Source organism: Protopterus annectens, chromosome 15.part0 (genome assembly GCF_019279795.1).
Source record: "Protopterus annectens isolate FY-2018-M chromosome 15.part0, PAN1.0, whole genome shotgun sequence".
Classification (NCBI taxonomy): domain Eukaryota; kingdom Metazoa; phylum Chordata; order Ceratodontiformes; family Protopteridae; genus Protopterus; species Protopterus annectens.
In genome coordinates this window covers 444,362,716-444,386,665 of record NC_056749.1, presented here as the reverse complement: position 1 = coordinate 444,386,665, position 23,950 = coordinate 444,362,716, and positions in this window count along the sequence as shown.

Below are 23,950 nucleotides of genomic sequence, written 5' to 3'. Positions count from 1 at the left end.
AATTAGGTCACTGAATTGTATTTGCCAAGGTATTTTATGCACTGAGCACTTTAAAAAGTTAATTGACTATTAATGAATTGCAGTCTCTGATAGGCTTATGCATTTTCAAAATGTTTTTAAAAAGCTGTTTGGAACATAATTAATAGTTCTGAAGGAGTAGATGAAAGCGCTTAACTTTTTATGGAAACTTTGTTGTTTTAACATTTTTTTCTTTCAATAAATGGACTATCGTTTATTATTGGTGCCGGTGCATATTTCCATGCAATAAGCAGTGAACAGATATCGTTTGTGTTTTTTACTTGTTGACTGTTACTGGTACGATTTGTTTCCTGGTAAGTGTGTTAACATGCATACACATGTGGAGTGTACAAAACACACCTGATGTGATGCATGTGCTCACATTAGCCATCTGTGGAAGGTTATGAAATAGTAGCAATACTACAACTATCCATGTTAAAGAAGGCTTCCTGTAGGAACCCAAAGACAGGCCAGGAAAAGTGACAGCAATGCCAGATAAGGCAGAGAGAGGATCAATAATAATATCAAACCCATATTCTCCCTTTGTGATGCTAGTCTAGATCATCTGTGATAAAGTTTAGCTGCAGGAAATCCACTAGTTCACAGATGGCCACAGCAATAGCGACCTTCATGGCTGCCTGGATAATAGTTTCCACCAGATGGCTCTCACCTGAGTCGCTGGCCATGGTGTCAGAGATAAGAAAATGAATAAGCCATGATGAGATGGGGAGGGAGAGGTCTGATGAGAAAAAGGAGGGGCAGAAAAAGTACATTTAAAATGCAGTATACTCCAAGTAATGACAAACTTAGTTTAAGCAGGGAAATAGTTGAAGATGCAATATATCACGACTATTCTATGCTGACTGAGGAGATGGCTTCATCCATTTGGCAGAACAATTTAGCTCTTGATCAGTGAAAATATCCAGGCATTTGACAATTTTTCATGGTAACTGCAGTTTCTCAGTATGAAAAACTCTGATCAGAACATCTGTGCCATTCCCAAGAGAATGAGAAACAAACAGTATGACTGTGATCTTTGTAGGGATGAAGTAGCAGGTCAATGCTGTTTAGTGAACTGTTGGTTAAAGTTACTTGGAGAAGAAGAGGCTGAAAAATAAATGCAGCATTGTTGGAATAATATAATATTGTCTCATCATTTAAACATGCAGACCTGACCTTTCAACCCACTTCTGTTGTGGATCATCAATAAGAATAAGGAAAGGAAAGAACCAAAAATCTATTCATGCAGCATGGTCCAAAGGTCTAGAAAGACATACCTGTCAGAAAAATTATTTTCTCCCAGGCTTCTTCTAAGATGACCTATGTTTTCTAAACTATAGGCAGGTGTTGTCATTTGGACTTAATATAGCCAGACTACATTCAAGATGCATGCCAGTGAGGAAAGAAGTGTTGTAGAGTGCAGAAATCACTCTCTGAACTCCTTGGTGTCATAGGTTCAATAACTTAGAGGATGGGATATGAATTTGGAGATATAAATCCATATCGTAGATTCAACAACTTATAGGATGGGATATGAATTCAGAGATATAAATCCATATATAACTCACCACAGTATACTTGGGTTTTTAAATTGATTTCCCATATAACTGTCTTAAGGTAGTTTAAATATTTAAATTGCACTAAAGCTGAGAATAATACAAATTAGTATTTCTGAAAATTAGTAGTCATATTAATGTATGTTTTATATATATATATATATATATATATATATATATATAGGTTATGTTCAGAATTTCAAAGTCCAAAACTTCGAATCTCATATGATCGAAGATCATATGTTCAAAGTTTTAAAACTTCGAAATCCTGAACAGAGATCGGCAAATGGTGTGGACTGGGAGATTTCCCTTGTCCTCGCTGAAGTGTGATCTTGGAGTTGGTATATTTAAGTTGCGGGGGGGGTGCAGGGGGCTTTTCCCCCTGCGTATGCTTGTTTTTTTATGTGTTTAGTGTTGATTCGGGGAAGGGTTCACAATTTCAAGATTCCAAGATCTCGAGATTCTAAACTCGATGTTCTGAAACATGAGATTTTGGGATTTCGAAATTTAGAAGTGAAAAAAAAAAAATATATATATATATATATATATATATATATATATATATATACACACATATAACATATAGTCACATTGTTTAATGAAATCTTGGAAAGTCAGAGGATGCCTGAGGAGTGGAGAACAAGTGTTTTGGTACCTATTTTAAGAATAAGGCTGATGTGCAGAGCTGTAGTAACTACAGAGGGATCAAACTGATCAGTCACAGCTTAAGTTATAGGAAAAAGTAGTGGAAGCTAGGTTAAGAAGGGAGGTGATGATTAGTGATCAGCAGCATAGTCTCATGCTGGGAATGAGCACTACAGATGCAATGTTTGCTCTGAGAGTGTTGATGGAGAAGTACATAGAAGGTCAGAAGGAGTTGCATTGTATCTTTGTAGACTTGGAGAAAGCATATGAAAGGGCGCCTAAAGAGGAGTTGTGATATTGTATGAGGAAGTCAGGAGTAGCAGAGAAGTATGTAAGAGTGGTACAGGATATGTACAAGGGTAGTGTGACAGTGGGGAAGTCTGCCGTGAGAGTGATAGATGCATTTAAGGTGGAGGTGAGATTACATCAAGGATCAGCTTTGAGCCCTTTCATATTTGCAATGGTGATGGACAGGTTGACAGACGAGATCAGACAGGAAGACATATGGACTATGATGTCTGCAGATGACATTGTGATCTGTAGTGAGAGTAGGGACCAGGTTGAGGAGATGCTGGAGAAATGGAAAAATGCTCTAGAGAGAACAAAAATGAAGGTCAGCAGGACTAAGACAGAATATATGTGTGTGAATGAGATGGTGGATAGAGGAATGGTGAGGGTGCAGGGAGTAGAGTTGGTAAAGGTGGACGAGTTTAAGTACTTGGGATCAATAGTTCAGAGTAATGGTGAGTGTGGAAGAGAGGTGAAGAAGAGAGTACAGGCAGGGTGGAGTGAGTAGAGAAGAGTGTCAGGAGTGATTTGTGACAGACGGGTACCAGTAAGAGTGAAAGGGAAAGTCTATAAGAGGGTAGTGAAACCAGCTATGTTATATGGGCTGGAGACGGTAGCATTGACAAAAAGGCAGGAGTCAGAGCTGGAAGTGGCAGAGTTAAAGATGTTTAAGATTTGCACTGGGTATAACAAGGATGGACAGGATTAGGAATCAGTATATTAGAGGGTCAGCTCAGGTTGAATGGTTTGGAGACAAAGTCAGATAGGCGAGATTGCATTGGTTTGGACATGTGCTGAGGAGGGATGTTGGGTATATTAGGAAAAGAATGCTAAGGATGAAGCTACCAGGTAAGAGGAAAAGAGGAAGGCTTAAGATAAGATTTATGGATGTGGTGAGAGAGGACATGCAGGTGGTTGGTGTGACACAGCAATATGCAGAGGACAGGAAGTAATGGAAACAGATGATCCGCTGTGGTGACCCCTAACGGGAACAGCCGAAAGAGAAGAAGTAGTCATATTAATACATTTAAAAGAAAATAAATTGAATCTCATGAGCATATTATTTTTTTACAAACAGTTTCTTCTTAGCTGACCTAGTAAGAGCAATCCTGGTCTGATTCTAAAAGAAAACATTTAAAGAGAAAAAAATGTATTTTGCATGCCAAACAGGCTCAGTTCTAATCCTGTCAGAGGTAAACAAATATGAATAAATAAATATCTAAACAAATAGGAATGATGGAGGGGTGCAGTGGTTAATATTGCTGCCACAAAAAACATGGTTTTATAAATTTTGTTCTCAACTTGAAGGTTTTTGTGTAGAGTCTAAATATTCTCCTTGTGTTCATGTTGGTTTATGATAGAACCTTGTTTTCTCCTAGAATTCAAAAATGCTCTGTAGCTGAAGTGGTGTTATCCTAAAGATTGCTGAAGGTGTTTTTGTGAGTGAGTGAGTGAGTGAGTGAGTGAGTGAGTGAGTGAGTGAGTGAGTGAGTGAGTGAGTGAGTGAGTGAGTGTGAGTGAGTGAGTGAGTGTGTGTGTGTGTGTGTGTGCGTGCGTGCGTGTGTGTGTGTGTGTGTGTGTGTGTGTTGTATACCATACTGAATTTCATAGTTAAATTGTTTTTGAAGTATGCCATGGCTTCTTCATTTGTCACTATTACTGTGGATGCGAGTATAAGCTAGCTCCTACAGATGCTGCCACATTAACATTCATGAGGTTTTGATCCTAAACTCTTCCACCACACATTTAACAGTCTGGTCACTGTTCACTTCCTGTAGCTGTCAAGCTGCACACCTACAAAACTAAAACTGTTATGACTACTGCCACTGAATGTTTATCTACTTTTTTTTTTTTTTTTTTTTATATACCAATCAGTAGAGATCAGTTAAGCAGGCAACAATGACCAAAAGGGTGGGCATTATTTGGAAATTAACTTACCATACTTGGAAGGGCATTAAGTTTGAATACAACCACCCTGGAGGACATTATTGCACATAGAGAATTGGCTATTCATTACATTTTGTTATTACTGTATACTTTTTAATTAATTCAATGTAAAATAATTCTTCTACCTAAAGTTTCAGACTTTCTGTACCATATGTAATTGTTGGAGAAACTAGTTTGCATCCAAAATATAATTTAAATAACTATTTAATGTCTATGCACACACACACACACACACACACACACACACACACACACACACACACACACACACACACACAGACACACACACAGACACTTTGTTGGGTGAATACACATTAGATGTCTCACTGTGATTAAATGAATGAAAAAATCAGGCAATGCAACCCTCATTATCTCTCCTATGCTTCTTAACTGTCCCTGATTTTGCAACACAGTTTTGCTTTATACCTCAAAGAAAGTTTCATTTGCTGGTATATAAATATAGCTTAAAATCAGTCAATATTGCTAGACATTACAATTTCATACTTTTTAATCTTGAGATTGCTTGTTAATAGACTGATTGGAGCACTCAGCACTGTCTCCATCTCTCACTCATACACCAACACATACACAAACACACACACACACACACACACACAAACACACACACACATATGACTTTTTTTAATTTTATACTTGATAAATAATAAAGCCATAGTCGGTGAGTTAAAAATGGTGTCAATTTGCTTTTTTTCTGCCCAAGCTTCACGGCAGTTAAATATGCAGCCCTGAAGCAGCATTTTTTTTTTTTTAATTGAGAATTACCACTATATTAACACCATGCTATCAGGGTGAAGATGTACAGTTCACCCATTCTCTAAGAAAGCAATAATGCCCAACAAGGTGCATCATCAGCAGCCCCTTTTTCCCATTTTTTCTACATGTGGTCAAGGTATCATGTTAACTGTCATCAACTCTCTCGATTCAGTGCCACACTGCTGCCTTCTTCAACACTCATGCCTGACTGTCGCAGATCTTCTTTCACACAATCCTTCCAACTCTTTGGTGGACGTCCTCGCTTCCTCTTACCTTCTTCCTGTCTATCCCAAATCTTCCTCACCAGATCGTCTGCTGCTTTTCTGCACATGTCCAAACCACCATAATGTGTTCTCTTTGATCTTTTCTGCAATTGGAGATACTTTGGCTTCTGCTCTTATGTCATTTCTTTGTCTGTTGACAGAGTGCACCCTACTACCCTCTTCAGGCACTTCATTTCCATTACCTCTAGCTTCTTCAACTGTTCTGCCTTTACTGGCCAGGTTTCTGTACCATACAGTAGTACTGGTTGCACCACTGCCTTGTACACCTTACTTTTCAGCTTCTTTGGCATTCTTCTGTCATAGACTACACCTGACACTCTATGCCAGTTGGCTGCAGCCCCTCTGATTCTAGCTTTGACCTCTTCATTCAGACATCCCTTCTCCTCAACCACCCCTCCTAGATACTTGAAGCTGTTTACCTGTTCCTCTATCTTCCCTTCTATCTCTATGCTCAGCTTCTTCTGATTTTCCCCATTTGCTGCCATTATTCACAGTCTCATCTGTGCTTAGGTTCATCCCATGTACCTTCAGTTTTGCATTCCATTCTCCTATCCTTTGCTGAAGTTCTAGCTCAGAGTCTGCCTATAATGCCACATCATCTGCATACAGCAATTTTTTTGATCTGTCCTCTCTGACCTGTTTGCTACTGAGCAGCCAAGTGCTCCGGATTATGTGGAACACACTGCATTCGATCATGAGTGAACCCACTGTTCTGCTGTTCTGCATTGAACAGCTTAAGCTCCACTACATGGCTTTTGATTGGTTTGTATGCCACAATTACTGGCAATCAGCAACACGGTATACAAACCAATCAAATAGCTACTCTGCTGCTCCACATTGAACAGCGTTGACTATGCTACACAGTTTTTGATTGGCTTGTATTCTGCAGTTACAGCCAATTGCCATTGCAGTATGCGAACCAATCAAATAAATGTTCCTGAGGATGGAAGCCAGTGAGAACTCCCAAATACATGACCATTCATGTATGAATGGTTGTAGAAAATCGCATTTAAAGATATGAAGAAAAAATAAATTAGAAGCAAAACAATACCAAAGTAAATAACTGCAATACTGGAAAAAGGATTCTTTTTAACTGCTTGTATTACAGTTATTTACTTTGATACTGTTTTGTTTATGTTTTATTTTTTCCCTCTCTTTAAACTGATACGTGTGTGTGTGTGTGTGTGTGTGTGTGAGTGTCTCTGTGGTGGGTTTTCTGAATGCAGGAAGGGATATTATTCAACAAGATGAGTGAATAGGCCAAAAGCTGAAGAGGATGCAAGAACAAAAACCAAATCCATTTACAACCATTTCTGTGCTTAAAATATCAATAAAGGAATCAAAAACATGCTGAGTTTGCCTACACCTATGCATGCCTAAGGCGCATTCCAACTGCAGGCATTTTCTCAGACTTATCATTGTCATAGCTATTAACCTCTTAGCACAAGAAAACTGGACATAGCCTTAATTAATGGGAGGACAAAGGCCCAAAAAAAGGAACCGATTTTTAAATATTGCTCTTATAAACATAGAAAGTTGCTGGAATAACAGGCTGGCATTGTGTTACCATACATGTTCTGATGTTTGAAACTCACATTTCTTTCATTACTTTATTTCATTCCTCTGTGATTTGCCAGAAAACTACATATTTTATGAGAAACAGACCAAAAATATGAGGCAGAAATTTGGGCATTCTGCAAAATTCTGGCCAGTTGAGAGGTATGACAAGTTGAGTGTGTGTGTGTGTGTGTGTGTGTGTGTGTGTGTGTGTGTGTGTGTGTGTGTGTGTGTGTGTGTGTGTGTGTGTGTATATTTTGGTTGAAAGACCATGGCCATGCTCAAGGTACGCTTATCGCGCAGTGTGAAAATAGGATGCTCCACATTTTGACTGTTTGTCACACACTGATATGGTCTGTGTTCCACACTGGCCTCTTAGCAGGTTGAGACCTATGGTTTGCTAATGTAGTCCATCACCAGTATGAACAGCAGTGGGCTCAGAGCTGAACCCTGGTGTACACCCACTCCCACTAGGAACCCTTCTGTGAGGTCAAACACCGTTCGTACTTGAGTCATTGGGTCCTTGTACACAGCCTGCACTAATTCTACCGATGTTTCTGGGACGTCAAACCACCGCAGTCCTGCCCAGATCAGCTTTCTTTGGACCTTGTCATATGGCTTCTCCAAGTCTAGGAATGCCCAGTTGGACTATCTCCTCATCTCTAGCTTCTTCTCAAGTATCAGTTTTACATTGGGTAAGTTGTGCTGCATCCTGATCTGAATCTGAACTGTTCATCTCCCATCTTGCATTCTACTACTCCACATCTCCATTTATCAATCACCCTCTTCAGAACTTTCATGCAATCTAATAGGAGTTTGATGCCTCTGTACTGCCCACAGTTGTGGATGTCCCCTTTGTTCTTGTACAATGGCATGAGTATGCTTATTCTCCAGTCATCTGGGATGTGTATGTTACTCTGTAAATAATACATGCCCAGGGGTGTTCTGAGGCCCAATGCCACAGGCAGAGGCTTTCTTCACTCCAAGAAGGACATTATTTACACAACAGCATACAGTTACAATGTTGTTGGACAAAGTACTTTACATCCAAAATATGAGTTTGGTAAGCATTTAATATCAGCACACAATCTCTCTCTCTCTCTCTCTCTCACATACACACACACACACACACACACACAAAAACACACACTCAGAAATAGTATACATTTAAAAAACATACATGATTAAACTCAGTTAATAATACCAGCCATTAAAAGTTTCATACTTGACTACCTCTCAACTGTCCATTTTTTTTCACAAAACATCCAGATTTTTACTTCATTTTGTTTGCACTGTTCCTTATAAAATTTTTGTTTTGTTGGCAAATCACTCAGGATGCGAAATCAATCAATAAGGGCATACATTTTTGTTTCAGACTTAATATTCATCATAAAATTATTGATAAAACAAATCCTGCTATTTTAACAACTTTCTAATTTTATAACAGCAATATTTAAAACCTGTCCCAATTTTTCTGCATTTGTCCCCCAATTATTTTATGCTTTGTCCAGATTACTTGAACTAAGAGGTTGAGAGGCATGCATGCATCTTAATTTAAAGGAAAACATGTAGTTTGTTGCAGCTGCTGCTTGATTGATCTTTCTCTCTCTCTCTCTCAGTTCCACCTTTTTGCATGCAAGTATGCTTACACTGACACATGCAGACACGAATCTAAACACAGACACACACAAATAAACTCTTTTTTTAGGTATCTGTTTGTTTCAATTTTACATGTGCTAAGCAGCAAAAGCCCTACTTAGTGAGCATAAAATAATGGTAGCTGTTAGCTTTTTTTTTACAGTCCAAGCTTCATGGCAGCTTAATATGCTGCAATGAAATGGCAGACTCATTTTTTCATTGGGCATTACCTGTAACACAGTGCTGGAGAACGTTCATTCTCCAATCCAAGCAGTGATGTAAAGGTCGCCCATTCTCTAATCTACAATAATAGAGAACATTTCAAAAAAGCTCTAATGGAATGAAAGCAAAATTTATTCAGTTGTGTTATCACTGACCTTGTGAGTGGGAGCGGCCTTTGTACTTCAAGTGTTTTAAGTGGTCATGTGGAACTCAGCTGTCTTTTAGAAGAAAGCAGAATCACTGTGAGCATAGAGGAGCCAAGTGAAATGACAGTACAACTGCGTAGTTTATGATATTAGGAGTGTGAGCTTATCACAAAAAGTAGACTGAATTAAATTTCTGTTATTTGCAACCAGGTCTTAATTCCTAAGTCTGCCAGAAAACTCTTGAAAATTATGTGAAATGTAGGAACAATGTATAAATATATATATATATATATATATATATATATATATATATATATATATATATATATATATATATCTGTGTGTGTGTCTTGGGTACAGCCATCTTGATTTAGTTTTGTATTTCAGTAATATGAAACAACATCACTTTATCTCTACCCTGGACTGGTATATCCCTGCACCAAACTGTGAACTGAATGGGTCTATGGAAATCGAAAAGTGCTATAGTATAGTAAAGACAAAAACATATTATAAAATGAAAAGATATGCTAGTTTTCATACTTTTAATAAACTGACACTACCATGCATGCTATCACTAGCTCAGGATACTCTACAAAATCTGTTACATTTTAAGTTATACTGGCATATTCATTTTAACCAGGATTTTCTCCACATTAGGTTTGCTTTGGAATCTCCGGTTAAACTATTTTGATTACACTGTGGTCCATTCTACTTTTAGAATATGTATATATGTTCTTCCTTCACTTCACTTCATGACTGTTTTAGATGCAATATACTTTCCTTGTCTCATCTGTGCACTGCCCATACATGTAAACTCTTCTCAAACAAACATAAGCTACGCTTTCTTAGCACACTTAGAAAATTATTAAAAATCACTAAATAAATCCTTTTCAGTTGCAAATACAAAACCTTGTTTCCATCTTTGTCATATGAAAACAAAGAAACTATGATTTTTATGGCTAAGATGTAGAAGACCAAACAGATATTATGTATGTAAAAAAATGTAGTTTTCATGCAAATACATTTGCCAAATAAAGATGTAAACTGGTGAACTACACACTGGGGATGAGATACGAGACAGTTTATTAAAAATGATTCCAGACGATGTTTTAAATTATTCAGTCACCTTCCAGGTTTCCATTTGTGACCCTACTTCCTCTTCAAGAAAGTGTTTTTTCTAAACATCCAAAACCCAAACTATTAAACATCCCCTCGCGTGTCTACTAGAGCATTTAGCTTGTAACTTCAAGTTCAGCTACTGGTATGATACATTCAATAGTTTTGCATAAAAGGCTGGTGATGCAAAACTATTAAATGTATCATACCACAGACTGCTTATCTGATCCAGATTTCAATCAGTTTAGTTTTATAAATGGCATGGCTTGCTCACCGTTTATTTTGACAAGACCAGGGCTTTTGATACTATTCTTCATGCTGGTAAACTTGCAAAATTAGATAAACTTACTGAAAACCCCTAAATTATCTGTCAGACTTTAAACTGGATATTCAATAGGTCCAATATTGTAAATGTTGATAGTACACTTTCTTAATTTAAAATCATAACTAGTGAGATACTGCAGAACTGTTGCTGGGCCCTGTTCTGTTTGGCATTTATTTTGCTGATATCCAGGCCAATACCCCAGAAGCATTGTTGTCCAATTTCGGCACTATCTATTCATCTACCGATACAAAATAGCTCCACCAAGGGCTGGGATATGTATATTACTGGCATACCAAAAATTATTTCATTTGAAAAGCAAAGAAGTATAGCACAATAGCATTTGGGGGAAAAAAGCTTCTCCCACCTCATATGTTATAAACAGCACACGTGTTGTCGCAGTCATAGTCAGAAAAGACCTGAGTACTTATACTGTCAATACTCTAGTTTCAACACCATTTTCCATCATGGTCCAGAAATTCTTCTAGCTGTTACAGTTAATTTCTGAGAGAATATCATCAGCACCCAGAGAAGTCATCTTAACTCTTACTCTTCCCTTATCCTACCTAACATTGAATAAAATATTCCCTTTGGTATGTACAAATAAAAGTATATCACTCATCTGTAAAGCCCCAATATTTCTAACCAAGAAAATTAAATGTCTTAAAGCCTTTGTCTTGTATCTACTTAGTTCATTTGGAAATGTATGTATCATGTATTTGATTTTCAAATGTGTGTGCCCTTTCTTCCATTGCTTCTTTGTATATATTTGAACTGAATATAACTCTGTATTTACTCTTTTTTTTTTTTTTTTTTTTTTTTTTTTAATATATGTATTTGTCTGTACTTTGTGTTTGCTCATTAGGCCTGTGGCATGGCTACTCAGTTAAACAAAAAAGAAATAAATCATGGCAGATTAGCATTACTTTCCTTAAACTAGTAACCTACAAGATGTGCAGAGGTGACCTATGTCTCATTTTTTGAATCATGAAAGACTCAATCCTATCTGATATGCTATTTGTTCACCATAACAGTGGCTCTACAAACACTTTCATTAGGGACCTAAATCTAAACCATGAAATAAACATGATTGACTAGAGGGATAGGTTTATAACTCAGGGAGTTCCCAGCTTAAGGAATAAGTTACCATTATAAGTCAGACAAAGTGCTATCCTGGCTATCTTTAAAGCTAGCCTTAAATAAGAAACATCATTATTAAATTATCACATATGACGTAGGCAATCATACATTTATATAAATGTAAACAAACCATATTGATATAATTTTAGTTGCAAAGATTATACATCTCTTATAACCTATTCAGTTACTGTGAATTAAAAATTATAAAGCTCATTCAAATCATGCCTTCTTTTAAACTTCATTCCTTGTCTGCATATATTGTTCCCACAATTCCCATTTTTTTTTCTATGTAATTTGCTCCTACCCTTTTCTAAAGGTCCCATTTTCTGTTGTTTCATCTCTGTTACTATATTCACTACTATTAGTACAGTTAGTTTACACTTTGATTTCCATTTTATAGTAATTGTCTTTTTGGCAACCGGCATAATTAGACTCAACAAGACCTTCCTATGTCTAGGCAATTTGGATTCTGTTTCACAACTCAAAAATAATTTCCTTAGTCATACCAATTTGCTCACCCAGTATTTCTGATAGAGTAGTCTGCAGGGAATTCTTAAAGTCTGCCAACTCATTATACTCCCAGAAAATATGCTCCCATTTACCGCTTTCTTCCCCATCACACCTCCAACATCTGCAATCTACCTGAGGAAAAATTCTTTGGAGTCTACTTGGGGTATCATACCCGTGTAAACACTTCCAAGCAAAATTCTAAATCTTCTGGACTTTTTGCATATTTAGGAGACATACATATATATCTCCACAATTTCTTTGTGAATTGCTTATCCAGTATCTCTTCCCAATCCTTTCTGACCTGCTCTGATTGATTCTTATAGTTATCATGCAATATTTTCTATGCTCACCTAATTACTCCTTTTTTTAACTGTAGCTTCTTCATACAGTAGGTTCATAGGTGTTTACTAGGCTAATAGGTGTTTACTAAGCTAATGACCACAAGGGGCATTTTAAGCCTAGACATGCATCCCAAATCTCTGACAAGTTCAGATACCCTTGATACATGTAAGCAGGACCCTGGGAAATGAACCATTTACAGGTTGCCTGTGCCCATTAGAGACATAGATGCCAAGCTAGGGATGAATTTACTGTTCTAGATTTTACTAAAACCTCTACCAGTGATGGCCTTTTGCTTAGGAACCCCCTATTTCTTTTTCTTTCCCTATACTCTGATGTCAATCCTTGATAGGGAAGACAATCTCTAGGTTGCAGTCCAAATAAATTCTTGAACTCTTCCAATTCTATTACCTTTCCTTCTGTAATTATTTGCTCTCGATACCTTGGTTCTTTTGCCATTTTTCTCAAATAAATTCCAGCCCCCCCCTTGCCTATTATCTGTATCCCTAATTGTGTTCATCCCTATACGTAGACTCTCCTTTCTCCATTCCTGTACTGGCTTAGTTCTTAGAATACTTTCTGCTACTTTATAAATATAATATTCTGCATGGTTATTATTATTCTCCTTAAGGATCTGCATCTAAAATCCCAGTCTCTCCTTGTTTCTTGAGCTTCCCCCTGTTCTGTCATCATCCCTTTTCACTTTGAATTATAGGTTTCTGCTTGTGCTATTAATTGGAGCCTCAACTGTGTAGCTCTGAAATAACCCTTCAAATTGGATAATTCCAGACTACCTTGTTCTTTTGGAAGACTCAGCCTATCCCACTTGACTCTTGCCATCATTCACTCCAAGATAAAATCCTTCAGCTCTTTTTCTATCCACAACTTCTCCATTGGTTGATAAAAATATGCCTGACCTGTGTATAAAACTAGAAGGACAAAAATCATTTTAACTGCTTGTATCTTGCTATCCATATCCATAAAACAGAGCTTTCAATTTTTTAGTTTTTGTACCATCTTTTGTTTAGTCTCTTCCCACATATCCTTAGCTGCCACACCAGAATCCTTTTTAATCCATACTCCTAAGTACTTAATTTTATCATGTCTCCACAAATATTTGAAACAATAACAGGAAAAACAACAGTTATTAGAGAATCAACTAAAAGAGGTAGAATCAAAACTCCAAAATGAATACTTTTCTGATTTAGGAGACAGTATGTGGAATCTTCAAAAAAAAAACTATACACTCTGCAACTACAAAAACAATCTCTCATCGAACTTAAATTATACAGCTACTCTGAATGAGCCCAGATACCTCCCAGAACATTAACCACCTCCAAAAATATCAGAAATACATTATAAAGGTAAAATATTACACATAAATACAGATATAATAAATTCCTTTACTGAAATTTATAAAATTTACAACTCCCAGAAATAAATACAGTCAGACCTATAAGATATATTTTTAAAAAACTTAAACTTCCCACTATTAAGTGAAGAACAGAAAAATGTCCTTGCAAACCCATTCACATCTGATTAAATCAAACTGGCTATCAGTAAATTGAAAATAAACAAAACCCCTGGTCCAGATGACTACTGAATTCTACCAAACGTTCAATCCACAACTGTCTAATATTCTGCTTAGAGTATACAATTATATTATAATCCATAGAATTTCAGACCTGTACATTAATAACTCAATAACTATTTTGATTCCAAAGCCTAACTCAGACAAAACAAATCCATATAGCTACAGACCTACCTTATAAACTTAGATATTAAAATACTAATGTGAATATTATCGCATAGACTAGAAAACGTAATATCTACTATAATTTTACCAGATTAACTAGGTTTTATGTAACAAAGACAGGTTTGTGATAACACCTTGACTCTCAATACAAAAATGATACTCTTAGAAAAGGACAAACATCCCAGGTATGCTCTAACGGTTGATGCAAGTAAAGCTTTTGAAAAAGTAGATGTAAATTTCTTATTCTGAATTATGCCACATTTAAATATCCCTATATCTTTTAAAAATATTATTTAAACCATATACAAAAATGCTTTGACTACATTATTCTTTAACAAAACTATGTCTCAACCTATTAAAATAGCAAACAGGACTAAACAAGGCTGCTCCCTCTTAGCTTACCTTTTAATCTTTATCTTGAATGGTTGTTACTTTATATAGCTCAAAAATCTCCATATTCCAAAAATTAACAATATTGAACTAAAGTTTACAGCATTTGCTGATGGCAACAATATTTATTTTGAGCTGCCTAATACTGATTTACACAAAATTCTTAAGTCAATAGAATACTTCTCTAACTTAACTATCAAATAACCCCCTCAAAATCTTTCATATTCCCTATAAATCCCTACAAAAGCAAAGAATCATATTTTCTTACTACTAAAATTGCACAATAAAATATCTGGGTATTAACTTTCCATACACTCATAAAGACTTGATAAAAGCAAATCTTCAAAGAACATGGGAAAAGGTCAAACAGGATATTTCAAGGTGGAAGAATATAAACCTTTCAAAAATCACCATCATCAAAATGAATATTTTACCTAGAATCTTATACCACCTAAACATCATCAGCTTAAATATCCCAAAAACTTTCTTCCACAAAATGAAACTAGTCGTCTCAAACTTCATTTGGTACCCAAAGACTACAAGAATATATTATGATAAACTAATTTTACCAAAGGAATAGTGGGGATTAGGGCTTCCCGACTTTAAATTATTTTACAATATCATTAGTACTAGTCAAGTTATTCAAATCTCGAATCATGATCCAGCTAGCCAAACTTGGTCCCCAATCTGGATTAGAATCTGGTATAACCAATTAAATTCAATCAGCATTAATACCAAAGCCATTCCCTACATTAAACCCAAGAATAACTTCATAGCCAAAATACATCCCATGATTAAACATAAAATAATTATATTTCAAAACCTAATAATATTGCTTCATCTTGAAAACACACTTGAATTTCTGCAACCCATACATCTTAATCCAAACCTAAAACTTAATAACAAAATGATAGACCTCAAAAATTATCCACAAATCAAAACTATAATAAATGGTCTGGCAATTACACTACCTAAACATCTAAACATAGACGAACTAAGATCCCACCTAGGAGAACCACACACGTGCAAATACAACAAATTAAATTACTTGTAAATGCAAAATTCTCTAGTATCAAAATCGAGGAACAAAACATCAAAACAACCCAATTAACTCTCAAACCTCTATCCTACAAAACCAAAATGATCTCCAATGCTTATAAACTAATATCCATAATTAAATTCCAATCTTCACTCCTATACTCCAAATACTGGGAAGATAAAAATAAGAACATCTGTATGGGCCAAAAATCCAAAGCTATACAAAATACATTAAGTTAATTCCATTTAAGAACCTAATATATATACACAACTCATGATAAATAATGATGCATACTACACTCCCGCAGTCTTAAAACATTTTGGTTATAAAAAAACACTAACATGCCCTTTCTGCCTTCAGGAAAACACGGATCTACTTCATACATTTTGGAGCTGGGAAATAGTTTATAAACTACGGTGCTCTCTTAGAATAAAACTTGAAAAGATGGGGTATGAAAAGACTACTAAATACTGCACTAAGCTTGCAAGGCTAGAAATGTACTGTAAACTGTTTATTCAATAAAACAATAAAAATACACACAAAGTAAGTGCTTTCACGACGTCCAGTCGCTTCACCTGATGAAGCGACCAGATGTTGTGAAAGCGCTTACCTTGTGTGTATTTTTGTTGTTTTATTGAATAAACAGTTTACAGTATGTTTCTAGCCTTACAGGTTTAGTGCAGCATTTTTTACTTATTTGGCTTTTGTTTTCCTGCACCACTCTGTACCCTGCCTTCATTCATTTTGTTCTTATGAAAACACTACCTTTTCATGGGAAATTGCAATCCTGCATATAAGTCCCAAATCCCTCACTGTGTTGCACAAACACATTATAATTACAATCTGTGCATTAATTAAATATTTTATTGCAAAACAAATGGTTAAATAAATCCAAAATCTCATGGGAAAACTTCAAAGTAACGGCAGTAAAACACATATCCTTTTATAACGGATAACCAAACACCCCAATAAAAGGTCATACAGTCAAACTTTTTGGAACAAGCTGCTCGACACTATCCTAATGGATTAGATGAAATTTATCTCTTTTTATATATCTAAAGAACAGATGAAGACCAATTCTAGAAAAAAGGAAAATGAAGATAATAATAAAATGAAAATGGGATAAAGAAAAGAAAAAGGAAAAAAGAAACCAAAAAAATGTTCTGGTCTATCTATAAAGTGGCATCTACTGTGTAAATAGTGTAGATGGTTCTTAATCTGTATTTTATAAACTAATTGTTCTTGTACTTAAACCCAAGAAGTGACACTTATACCATACATGCCTTTAATACAAAGGTTCTAAAATCATGCAAACTGTGTAACAATCAATAGGAGAACACCAACACATCAATATACTGAATGTATATAGTTGATATATTTTTTATGTTAAAATTGTCTTTTATCGTCTGTATTGTTTTTTTGAAATTTTTATTATATGAATAAAGCAATAAACAGTAAACTGGAAAAATATTTGAAACTGTGTGCCATCAATAAAATTCCAGACTTTTACCATCAAATATTTTGTGATGTCACTTTTGAATTCACACAAAAAAAAAATGCTTACTGCTGAGCTCTATTTTACCCCACTGAATTCCTTGCTAGAACTCTGTTTACCCTTTGTATTTCTGTCCTAATGTCTTGACAGTGCTTGAGTCAGGTCACAAATGTGCATCCATTTTAAACTTCTGAAGAAAAAAGAATGCATTATTCAGGAACCTGTCAAATACCTTGCAATGGTCAAAGAATCCCAGAATGTGAAGCCCCTTTATAATGCAGTACCTTACTTCCTCAATCAATCAAAAAAAAAAAAAAAACAGAGGAACTTTCTCTTGCACAACTTTCCTACTGTGAATCTATGTTGCCTAGATTCCCATTCATCTTTTTCTTCCAGATAATCTAAAATTGTTTCATTCAGTAGTGATTCCATGATCCTCCACACAAACTCAAAGCCAGCAGCCTCCAGCTTTTGGGATGCAGTGACTAGTGGGAAGGAGAGCTGTACCAACCTTCTTGTATTTTAATGGACACTTTCCTTCTACCAAGGTTTGTTAAACACACTTTTCTGAGGTAATACTCAGTATTTTCATACCTCTCTAGGATTTGTACGGTAAGATCTATCGACTTCTACTGGTTTCAGCATTTTATTTTTTTCTGTACTTCTGGACAAACCCCATAACAGTTGATAGTCAAATTGCGGTTTTAATAAAATGTGAATACTATATAGATGTATTTATTTAGCTGCATTGTTTTTCCACAGTCCTTTCTTCACCAAATCCCATCTATTTATTTGCTGTATTGTCACTTCATTTTTATTCACTATGTATTGTTAAAAGACTTATCTCCCTTTCTCTAACCTTTACTGCCATTTCTTAAAGAACCATTTCTCCTTCTGTTTTGGTTTCTATATTACTTTCATATAAAAAGCACATTACTTCTATGATGGCAATTCTGATCTGTTTATGTTGTTCTTCTGCATTATCATTTGTCCTTCTGCAGTGCCATTTCTGAGAAATTGCCTTATGTTCTTATAGTTTTCCTCCTGAATTCCATGATCTCACTTTTGATTGCCTCAGATCTAAAATTAAGTTAATTATGAATTACAGAGTGATGCTGCGGTAGCATTGTCGCCTCACAGTAAGATGTTGTCCTATTCGATTCTCAGCTAGAGCGTCTTCTGTGTGGAGACATGCGTGAATGGGCGTACCTTCGTTGAAGGTTGTGTGTCAGGGCCGGCAACTCGGCACGTACAAATCTACTGCCAATCATTAGCGGACCGGAGTTCTGCTGTGGCAGCCCCTAACTGGGAAAAGCCGAAAGACACAACAACAACAACAACAACAGAGCTTTGTGATTACATCCTCCTAAACAGCTGTTTACATTCAGATTTGATACTGTAGTTCCCTTATTAAGAACAAAAGGCCTATTGTTTTTTTCTTCTTTCTTCTTTTGATACTGTGACCTCTGTGCCCTGGCCCAGCAATCAAGGAGCCTCAATCCTCACCACTAAAACCAGGAAGGGAGTCTCATATAAGAGGAAAGGATAACAAATACACACAGTACAGTACAATTTCCCTTATGTGCACGCAGAGATCACAGTCAATCTGAGGCTGGTTGCTCCCTTGCTCCCCAGGTCCCCAATAAGACTCCCCACTGGCACAGCTATAGGGTCCAGATCTCAGCCTAGCTGGCAAGCTAACCTCCAGTACCCTCTCTGTCCCACGAGTGCCTTGTGTCCCTGCCCAGGTAGCTGACACATCACACGCACCTTGAGATAAGTATTTATACAACTTCACAGACACTCCTGGGAAAGGCTGACACAGATTCTCCAGCTGTGCCCCTTTACTCAGACTATACGGTAGTAATTACTGACACCACCAGCTAATACTTATCAGCTACCCAAAGGCCCTTAAAAGGGTGTCCAGTTATTACTGTGCAACATTATTATCCAATTGGTAAGTGTGACTAATCAGGCTAAGGCTTATTAGAGTGGCCTTGTACAATAAACTTTATAAATGTGCAATGTACTCTAGAGCTTACCTTATGTCTACATAAACCAGCCACAGGTAAAAGGTTTTTAAAATATTTAATAATAAATAATTAAAAACAGAAGACAATACTACTACAATACAATGCTACTCCAGAGTTCAGAGATCACACATAAACTTAAAACAATACAGTAAGAAACTTCTGATATAACAGAAAAATACTTAAGTCTAATCTTTATAGTCCTAGATATTTCTACAAGAAAACAAACATCTAAAGTGACTTACTTTCATAGAGCAAGGCAGTGCTGAGTTAGATAGTCAGATCAAAATGCTTACAGTCTCTCTCTCTCAGCAATAGTTTTTAAACTCACTAACATCTCTGCTGGGCCCTCCCAGATTACATAATTTTTTGACACATAGGTTTTTCCCAGTATACACATTTACATCATTTTGACACTTAGTCTGGAGTTCCCATGCCAACAGGCTACATTATTTAACAATCTTAACACCTGCTCAGGAAATTACAACAATAAAAGACATTTCACATGTACACTCTATCAATAATTCCTTAAGTCAAAACAACAGAAAGAATGTGTTCAGCCAGCCTCTTCGGCACCACTATCTAGATCATAAGGGTATACAATACATACTTTTAACTTCAAATGAACAGATGTAAAATGCTTGGATTAGTTTTCCTTACAGCAGATGGCAATGTTGCTACAATCTTGAAGTTCACATTTTACAGTGTTTTCTTTCCTTTAAGAAACAAGTCTGTATTTTACATTTATTTTTTACAAATTATAGAATTATGTATAAAATTATATTTGACTAGGCTGCCAGCCTTCACCCCTTCTCTACCAGTCTTCACAGATACCAAGCTCAACAAATCACTTCCTACAAAAAAAATCTCTTTAGACAACTATTATACCAAAACAGATGAGGATGGGTTTAAATATTTTTTTTAATGTGGAATAAGTGGGCAGAAAAGAAATTATAGCCTAACATCAAGAAACAATCCTTCAATGTCATAACAGTAAACTTGATATACTACAAACTCTGAATATGATTTCCTCTACTCCTCCTATAAATCCAAAATCTAGAAGAAAAATCCATGTATTTCTGCAAACAAGAAAGGAAAACTAATCAACACAAAAAGTATCTCTAAAAATATTTGAAGAGTAACATAGGCAAATATACCAAGATATGGCAAATTTTACAATACAAAAAATAAGATAAAAATGTGGAATTGTAAAAAAGAAGATTAACAAGGTAATTAAACAAATAGAAAATGAAATAATAGCGCATCTGCAAAGGGAAGAGTTAGTACAGAAACTCCATCACAGGCAGTGTCCTAACATGATAGTTCAGTGGGACCCCAAACAGAGGAACACATTTAGGGTGGGATGTGTCTGAACAAGATATGCCACAGACAATGACCTTGAGCCTTTTGAAAAAAAACTAGCATGTAAGTCCATTTGAAAATATTCATCAAGGGAAAGAGCAGGAAACAGATGCAATTCTGGCACACATAATGCTGTGATGTGATGGGTCAGTGGATCCTGGAGATACAACAGATGATGAGGGGTGCTTCTGAACAGCATGTGCCACAGGATGATGCTTTGGAACTTTCTATAGAAGATTCATAGGAAACCGAGCAAAGAAAAAGATCTCAGCCCAGAAGAAAATGATGCAAGGGAATACCTGCCTGATTTCACAGATATTATGCACATTAAGCTAGATGAAAGAAGCAGATCACCGAAAGCAGATAAGACCCCAAATTTTAAAAGAGCAGTAAAACAGATGAGCACAGTAATCATGACTAAGATAAATGCATGTGCTATAACAGAAATAAAGATATACTACTGTACAGCTAAATTAATAATGGATAATGTGTTACCACAAAACATTGAGAAATTAAGGAAAGAAATAAATAGAATGCCACCTTGGAAGCATCAAGAAGACAAGCCTATAACTAACACATGACATATTATTGGTAGAGGAGTATAAAAAAGGAAACAGATCATCAAGAATCCTTAGAAAGATAACTGTGGTAAAAGCAGAGTATTAATACTGACCAGGATTCTTCAAATACTATTTCCAGTAAGAACCTAAAATTATCAACAATCAGAAAAACCTAGCAGGTCTACATATAAACATAAAGGAAAATTACAAAATATGTAATTTATTGATGAACCAAAAATATGTTATAAAGAACCAAAAAACAAACAAAAATGAATAGAACTACCACCAAAAAAAAAAAAAGAAGAAACATGCACATTTTGGTGAATAATCTATGAAGATGCTGTAGAACATAACAAAGATGCAACAAAGTAGTCAAGAGCTATAATGTAGCGACAGAAACTGAAACTAAATTAAGAAAAGTTACTAAATGGAAAACCCTAGACCCATATGTACTGCCTAGTTTCTGTTTAAAGATTTTAACATCTTTACACAAAGGCTTAGTATTAAGAATTATTTATATGTACACCTCGAACAGACGCCAGCCTGGTTAACTGGAAAATGGTATTCATCCTTAACAGCGAACCTGCAAGCCATCCTAAGAACTAGACCAATAAGTTGTCTTCTAACGGTATATAAAGTACGCACTGGAATTAATGCAGACAGCATGTATAGCCATCAAGAAAACAAATCAATCATGACAGCACAATAACAAGGTACAAAAGAAGGTCATATGGAACAAAGAGCCATCTATTTTTAAACAAGACTATAATAGAGAACTATAAAAAGGGACAGAGTCTAAGTATGGCATGGATAAATTACAAAAAAGTATTCAACAGCATCCCCCCATTCATGGATAATGAAATGCTTATAAATGTATAAGATACATTCTGCACTGATCACTTAATCACCCTGTGGTGCTGTGGTAGTGCAGTGGTTATCATTGTCACCCCCACAGCAACAGGTTCTCTGGTTCAATTATCATCTTGGTTGCCTTCTGTGCAGAGTCTGCATGACCTCCCTGTGGTTGCATGGGTTTCCTCTAGGTACTCCAGTTTCCTCCTACATCCCAAAGACATGCAGTAGGTGGATTGCATACTCTAAATTGCCCATATGTGCGAGTATGTATGTGAGTGAGTGTTATGGATGAACTACCATGACAGGGCTAATGGTGTAAACCTTGGCTCATGATGATTGTCACTCTTGAAGTGACACCTCAACCCCATGTGCAAAATGGGAAAAGGGGTTGAGGATGGATGGACTATGAAGCAATGGCAAACAGCTCTGCAACTAAGCCATGACAAAGGGCACATTATTATCTCATGGATAAAAATTCAAAGGGGAATATTCCAAGGTTATTCTCAACCATTGCTGCCACTTTGTCTTTCCCTTCACCCATTACGCTGTTAACTTAATGAATTAGGCCATGGTTACAGCTTAACTCCCAGAAACCAGCCATGTTTAAAGACATCTCATAATCTTTTGTAGATCATTTAAAATTGTATAGGTCATGAGATGAGGATCTGAAAGCACAATTACCAATACGTCAATATATGTGAAGTATAATGTTTGTTAATGTTCATTTAATACAGTTTGATTACTTCTGTTTAAATTTGCTTACATCACAAGTGATAATTAAATAAAAGTGTTAAAAAATTCTCAGATAGTATAGGAGTAACATTATTTCTCCAAAATCTATGCAAAATCAACATTTAAAAAGGAAAGCTGCACCACCAAGAAAATAGTAACATAGAATAGAAATGTGGCATAAAGTAACTTGAGCACATGGCAGAGTACAAATATTTGGGAATAAATAATGGGTCAGTAATAAAATATAATCAAATAAGAGCAAGGCTTAGTAAGGAATATGTCAAAAGATTAAAGCTAATGTTGAAAACCATGCTGACATCTAGGAATAAAGTCCAAGCTATAAATCAATTTGTTCTTCCTGTTATAACTTGCAACTTTGATGTGACTGATTGGTCACAAAAAATATTGAATCAGTTGAATAAGAACACTAGAAAAATGATTCATGCTTTTCAAATGATATATAAAAAGCAGTGCACACCAAGATTATATATTCCTTGCTCTGAAGGATGGTATGAGCTTCCTTGAAATGGATGACATGTATAGATCTGCAATCATGGGACTGCATACATGTTTGCTGTCCTCATCCAGATCCAAACATAGTGAAAGTCATAATGTATGAAGATAAGATGTCTAAGATGACGTCTTTTCTTAGCTTAGCAGGAACATTTTGATGTACCGTGGTAATGGAAATCAAACCAGAAGCAGACAAGAATCAGACACAACCAAGATCTAAAAAGAAGATAAAGAAAAGGAAAGAAAATTGAAAGTCCACAAATATAATGGAAAGTATAGAAATGTTCTGGGACAACCTCATGTTGACCAGAAGTTGATGCAGGAATGGTTGAGAACAGGTGAATTGAAACTGAAGGATAGAGGGCTAGTAATGGTAGCTTAATATGGTGGGCTATGGATACACTGGCTTACAAGGTCTATCAAAAAAGTGAGGGGAAACAGATATATGCTGGTTCTGTAAAACAGAACTGGAAACAGTAGCTCATGTCATTACTGCTGAGGGTCTGTATACAGAAAGGCACAATGTGACCAGACTGCTGCACTGGGAATTACTCAGACATTATAACAGAGAGGTAGCTGAGAAACATTGCAGGCATGAACTACAAAGCATTATCAATAATTGTGAAGGTTAGATCACACAGGGTCACCCATTACCAACAGTACAAAAAATAAATGCAAGAACACCAGATATAGTTGTCCAGAAAATAAAGGCAAAA